Source organism: Anomaloglossus baeobatrachus, chromosome 5, assembly GCF_048569485.1.
Source record: "Anomaloglossus baeobatrachus isolate aAnoBae1 chromosome 5, aAnoBae1.hap1, whole genome shotgun sequence".
NCBI classification, from domain to species: Eukaryota; Metazoa; Chordata; class Amphibia; order Anura; family Aromobatidae; genus Anomaloglossus; species Anomaloglossus baeobatrachus.
The window spans coordinates 406,592,101-406,598,702 of NC_134357.1; the positions used below are offsets into that span (position 1 = coordinate 406,592,101).

Sequence of the window (6,602 nt, forward strand, 5' to 3'; positions counted from 1 at the left end):
TACATGAATGCCTCTAATCTGTAATGATTTGGGGCTGCAATTATGGAAGGCCCTGAAGTGACCGGGCAATGTTTTCAACAGCGTAACATCCGCCACTGAAGCAGCTGCAAGAATATCTCTCATGTGCTCCCTCACCCTAACGCGGAGCTCATGGGATGTGAGCCCCACATAGATCAGGGAGCACGAGCATGTAGCATAATAGACCACATGTGTGGTGCTGCAGGTGATGTATTCATTGATGGAGAATACCTTTTTACCATCTGAGGAAGTGAAGGAAGGTGCCCTGATGACATTGCCACATGTGGCACAATGGCTGCATGGGAAACAGCCCCGGAGAGGACCTCTGGATCCAAAGAAATTCTGTCTGGGAAGGATATAGTGGCTCCTGACGAGAAGATCCCCCAGATTCTTTGCCCGCCTAGCTGTCATGAGGGGTCTCCCGGGGAGCAATTCGGCCAAGGTGGGCTCAGTAAAAAGTACCGACCAGTGCCTCCCCAGGATTCCCCTCATTGTGTCCCACTCGTGATTATACGTCCCGGATCTCATTGTCCATGGTTGGCCGACGATGTTTATATTTGAGAAGATGTTCCCTGGGGGTATTTTTTTCACGTAGATAGCCTTTCTTAATGCATCTATTGCTATACCCCCTCGCTCTAAACCTGCATCGGAGATCGGATGACTGGGTTTCAAAGGTGGAAGAAGTGGAACAGATACGCTTCATCTTCAAAACTGTCCGGTCGGGATGGCGCGTATGGTTGACATGGTATGACCCGAGGATGCGTGTAGGAGGGCATTGACCGACGTGTCCTTGTGGAAGACGTCGGTCTGAATGCCCCCCAATGCATCCACATAAATGCTGACATCCAGAAAGTCCAACTGAGTTTTACTGGGTCTATATATCAGTTTAGTATTAAGAGAGTTGGAATTGAGGTCATCCATGAATTGATCGAGCTGCCCGACTGTGCCCTGCCAAATAACAAAAACATCATCTATAAAGCGGAGCCAGCACTGCACATGGGAGCCCCCCACAGCGTCACCGTCCCCAAACACCAACCTCTCCCAGTAACCCAGGAAGAGGTTGGAGAAGGTGGGCGTGCAGGAAGCACCCATTGCAGTGCCGCGCCGCTGTAGATAAAATAAATCTTTAAAAACAAAAAAAATTATGTGTCAGGGCAAAGTCGAGCAGCTCCAATACCAATGTGACCATGGTGCCATCGAGACCGGAGGTTGAGAGGTAGAAGCGGACTGCCTCCAGACCGTCAGTATGTCCGATGCAGGTATAGAGCGACTCCACGTCGGCACAAACCATGAGCATGTCCGGATCCATAAAGATGCCATCAAGACGCCTCAGGACGTCCATGGTATCCTTGACATAGGAGGGTAAGTTCTCAACTAAAGGTTTTAAATAAAAATCTATATATCTTCAAATTGGTTCCCATAACGCTCCTATGCCTGACACGATCGGACGTCCCGGGGGGTTGAGGGCATCTTTATGGATTTTGGGTAACAAATAGAACATAGGGACACGTGGACAGCTGGTAGCAACCCCTGGAGCATCTTCTCATCAATGATGCCTTTCTGGTGAGCCTGGGTCAAGATTTTATTTAATGCAAGGGAAAAGGAAGTTTTGGGATTATAACTAAGGCGTGAGTAAGTTATTTTATCCCTAAGTTGCCTTAGTGCCTCCTTTTCGTATTTATCCACTGGCCAGACCACTATGTTCCCCTTCTTGTCTGCCGCCTTGATGACAACATCATTATAACTCTGTAGAGAGGTGACCGCCGACCTTTGACAATGAGTTAAATTATCAAATTTACGTTTTGTAGATACTTTTTTAAGGTCGTCGGTCACCAATCTAAGGAAAATATCGATGGCCGGGCAGAGAGACAAGGGGGCAAAACGTGTGGATCTAGACCGTAGAAAATCAGGTGACCTACCTGAGGTAGAATTTTGTTCCTCAAGCAGGTCTTGTAAATCTTGAAGGGCACCCCTCTCGGTCTCATCCAAATCACTCAGTTGTTGCCTCCGGGAATATAGTTTCTTTAGGAGTAATTTTCGGGCAAATAAATTCATGTCCGTAAATGCTGTAAAGAGGTTGAAAGAATTGGTAGGACAAAAATTAAGACCCCTGGAGAGCACATCAAGTTCATCACAAGACAGGACACGTGTAGAGAGATTTATTACCTGCAATTTGCCTCTATTATTAGCTCCCCCAGGTTGTTTGGAAGTAACGTCAGGTGTCTTTTGACGACTTCGAGTTGTAACGCCAATGGGATTCGCAAGGCTACATGTCCTGTCAGTTGAGCCCGATGGTGCCTCCTCCAGGGATGACTCCAAAAAGAGTGAAGTTGAACGAGAACGAGAGGGGGGCCCTTGTCTAGAGAATTTTCTGCCCCGAGTGAAACGATGGCTCCACTTGTAGGCTAATCCTGAAGAGTAATCATGGGCATCACGCTGAAAAGTTTTTGATTTTACATCACAAACTTCCTTTTCCCATTTCTGCCCATCATCAGAAACCTCTTTGTTAAATTTATTAAAAGCTTCCACTGTGCACAGGCTCTGGATAGTCCTTTCCAAGCCCTCCAATTCAGATTCAATGAGGTCCAGTGCAAAGCTGTTCTGTTTAGATAAAAGATCCATACACTTCAGAGAGCATGATTGTAAATTCTCCTCCCACTCCTTCTTAAATGTATCCTCAACAATGGGGAAGGAGGGGAATACTTGGACACGGAGTCCCCGGGGTACCCAGGCATTCTCCACATACTTGGTCAGGAAGGCACGATTCCACCACAATCGAATTCTCCTCCTGTACAGATCCCTGTACTTTTGCATGGTAAGCTGTAAAGATTGGTTTTCTATATTAGTCGGGTCACTAATAATATTAGAATTTGTATTTCCACATTCTTGGAAAACTTTATCCAATTGGGTACACCACGCTTGGTCGCGTGAGCGAAAAATTCATAATGGTTGGCTTAAGGACTGTGAAAAACACAGAAAGACAAGTTAGATACAACAATTTAGCCATAAGATATATATCACCAAGGGGGACCACTTAATGGTACCTCCTAGGGCAAAAGCCTACTCCAAGGAGCATATGAAAAACGGAGGAAGAAGGAGATAAGGCAATAATAACGTTTAGAAAAATACATATTTATTGATTAAAATCACTTGATATCATTTGATACAGAATCACATCATTTAGGATAGGTCTAGCAGATTTTGTGGGAAAGTAAGAGGTAGTTAATGTAGGAGAAAACACTTGCCTCACAGAACCAGCCAAATAATTGTGACAGGGCTGGGAATCTATAATGCCGCCACATACATGAAAATGTGTTGTAAAATTGCAGCAGGGTGATAATCCAAAAATGGGGGGATGGAGAAGATGTACACCATAGATTAATTAATTATTAATTTGCTTCAAAATAAGTGCAACAATATAAATCACCATTGGGACTCACCACGGCAGCAATGGAGGATTTAACCCAGACCCCGCAGACTCCCAGGTAAGGATGGGAACAACCAACAATGTCTCAGCATAAGTATGCACGTTAACTCATCCCAGCCCGGGCAGGCTGCGCCGGCAAAGAGGGTCACCTATGATAGGCAGGATAGATTACTATACCAGGTAGTACAGGGCTGGTTGTGGAGGCAAGGAAAGCCTCCTTGACAGCTGTTTCGCAGCGTTGCTTTATCAAAAGGAGGTATTAGTGAAATGTGTATGCGGAGATTTTATTGGGGACAAGTGGGTTGTGCACAATCAATACTAATTGTGATGGTTCAACTGCGCGTGCGCCGGCGCCCGAGTACGGAGGGCAGCAGGGAACGCAGAACACCGCTATGTATGGCGCACGCGCGGGACTACGGGACGCGTCACCATGGTACCCGCGCGTGCGCACCAGGCGGGCTCGCTCCCAGCTGCCGCTCGCAGGCAGCACGCCGGAGGACGCGCATCATCACAACTTGCCTGGGAGTCTGTGCGGGGTCTGGGTTAAATCCTCCATTGCTGCTGTGGTGAGTCCCAATGGGGATTTATATTGTTGCACTTATTTTGAAGCAAATTAATAATTAATTAATCTATGGTGTACATCTTCTCCATCCCCCCATTTTTGGGTTATCACACTGCTGCAATTTTACAGTGTTGTGAATGTGTTGCAACCTGCTAAAAAGCCTGATACTGCAACATAAGTAACGTCAAATACTAAGAATGGGCGGCCTAAGAAAGAATTAGTACTTTCATTAAGCATACTTAAATGGCTAATTGGGAAAAGACAAACTGTAAAAAGCCCTCTCAGAAAGCCCCTCTCTAACCTTTGTTAGTAAGCTTTTCTGTAGTCTGCCTGTTGTTGATTCATTTCCCGTTTGAACAGTGCACAACATTAGGAGACGGAACACTGGCGTCACAATGCCCCCCGCTGACATCACAATAGCGCTGCTGCCTAGAAAGCCAGTTGCACAGCAGAAGTTGCTCTTTGGGTGGGATGGTGGGCTAGGGGAAGGAGGGGGCAAACACTTTTCTTCCCGGCTGGTAGGGGGATGACAGGGGAAGGGATGCGGGTGGTGGGACGGGTACAGAGGGCAGGGATTGGGGGCTGGGAGGGGAAGGGAAAAGATTAGGGTTTGGGGATGGTGGACGGGATTTCTACGGGTAAGGATGGCAAAGGGTGGCAGTGACGGAAAGTCAGGCAGCCTGTCCTGTCCTGTCCTGCCCTGTACTGTCTTGTCTGTCTTTTTGTATCATGAATTGGAAAGTCCGCAAGGGGGAGGGGAGGTGCTTGTGCCCAAAAGGAGGAGTTATTCAGATTCATTGCAGTGGGTGGCGGCTGCAAAACGCACCATTCTTCTTGTTTATGCTCTGCAAAACAGCCTTTTCAAGGGTTGGCTTGGGTGACAAAATGTCTTCTGTAGGCGTGGGTTTGTCTCCCTCTCCCTAAGATGTGTCCGGCATAGGCCAGGGTGCCACCCAAGGCCGAAACCAATTCGGGTTATTGCTTCTCGGCCTTTTGGCTAAGATCAAGTGTAGTCCCTTCATTGGGATTGCCTTGGTCTTGGCTGGGAGGAGCCCGGGCTTGCACAACTGCCGGCCTGGGGGGCTGTTGCGCCTTCTGGTGCTTATGTCCCCTTGTGCTGGTTGGTTCCCGGGCTCGGGAGGCGATCACTCAGGCACTGCGCTTCTGTGTGGTGGCCTGCTTGCCTTCGGGGCTACCTAGATTTTGAAAAATTGCGGATGAAATCTCATCTGTTCTTATCAGTTTAATATCTGATACGTCCCCTATTTGGGGACCATCTAATAAATGGATTTTTAGAACAGGGAGATGGCAAAAGAGCTTTCTCTGTCCACTCCATGCATTGAACTTTTATTGCAGTACCTCCAGGACCAGTGCACCCCTTTTTAACCCAGTTTCCAAAAGCAGAACTCAATTCACCTGATCAATATTAAACCGATTAATGAATTGAAAGAAAGCAAACCACTTCATATGCACCTCAATTTAGCCCATCACTTTTGACACTTTCCCCCTTTTTTATCTTTCACACTTTTTACTTGCTTTATTCATCCAAAAGCTGCGCCAAATAGCAAACTCATCTCCACTCAACTTGACCAACTCTGCTATGTCCCGTGCAGTATCTTGTTCTCAATCTTATCTACAGCATTTGCAATTGAATGGAATAGATCCCTTTTGAACAAAGTGGATTCAGCTGCTGCTGCAGTGACTGCAGGTGTGAGGAGAAGATCTAGAATTGGCATCAGGTGCTATCTATCTATCTATCAACTTCCACTCCAATGAAAGTTTCCTGTTTATTCCTACCATGCATTGTTTTTTGGTGTTTTCTTTGAGCAATGATTATCTTTTCCCTGATCTGCTGGCTCCCTCTCCTGGAGTAAGAGTTTGCTTGCTCTTGGACTTTCAAAAAGAGAGGTCATGATAGACATTTAGCTTCTGAGCCCAACTGGGGACAGGCATGGGTGATGAATGTGTTGCAACCTGCTGCGAAGTCTGATACTGCAACATAAGTAATGTCAAATACTAAGAATGGGCGGCCTATGAAAGAATTAGTACTTTCATTAAGCATACTTAAACGGCTAATTGGGAATAGACAAACTGTAAAAGCCCTCTCAGAAAGCCCCTCTCTAACCTTTGTTAGTAAGCTTTTCTGTAGTCTGCCTGTTGTTGATTTATTTTCTATTTGAACAGTGCACAACATGAAGAGACGGAACACTGGCGTCACAATTAGAGTTGAGCGCGGTTCGTGGTTCATGGTTTTCCAGTTCGCGGTTCGAGTGATTTTGGGGGCTGTTCTAGATCGAACTAGAACTCGAGCTTTTTGCTAAAGCTCAATAGTTCTAGTTACGTTCAAGAACGGTTCTAGCAGCAAAAAGCCAAGCTAATTACTAGCTGGCTTTCCACTGTAATAGTGTAAGTCACTCTGTGACTCACACTATTATGAAATTTCAGCATATAGTGTGCAAGAACAGCACATTCAGATCACTGCTGCTGGGATAATGGCTAATAATTTTTTTTTCCTTGTCTTCCTTCCCTAAGCGCGCACTTGTTGTGGGGCGGGCCAGCATGTCAGCCAATCCCAGACACACACACACAGCTAAG

At 46.4% G+C, this 6,602-nt stretch overlaps 1 non-coding gene across 1 annotated transcript; it reads left to right on the forward strand.

Annotated features, from left to right (window-relative positions):
* Nucleotides 1-5,203: 5,203 nt before the first annotated feature.
* LOC142313446 (U2 spliceosomal RNA) lies at nt 5,204-5,388 on the forward strand. Its single transcript, XR_012754473.1, has one exon. It is a non-coding gene; the product is annotated as a U2 spliceosomal RNA (small nuclear RNA).
* Nucleotides 5,389-6,602: the final 1,214 nt, after the last annotated feature.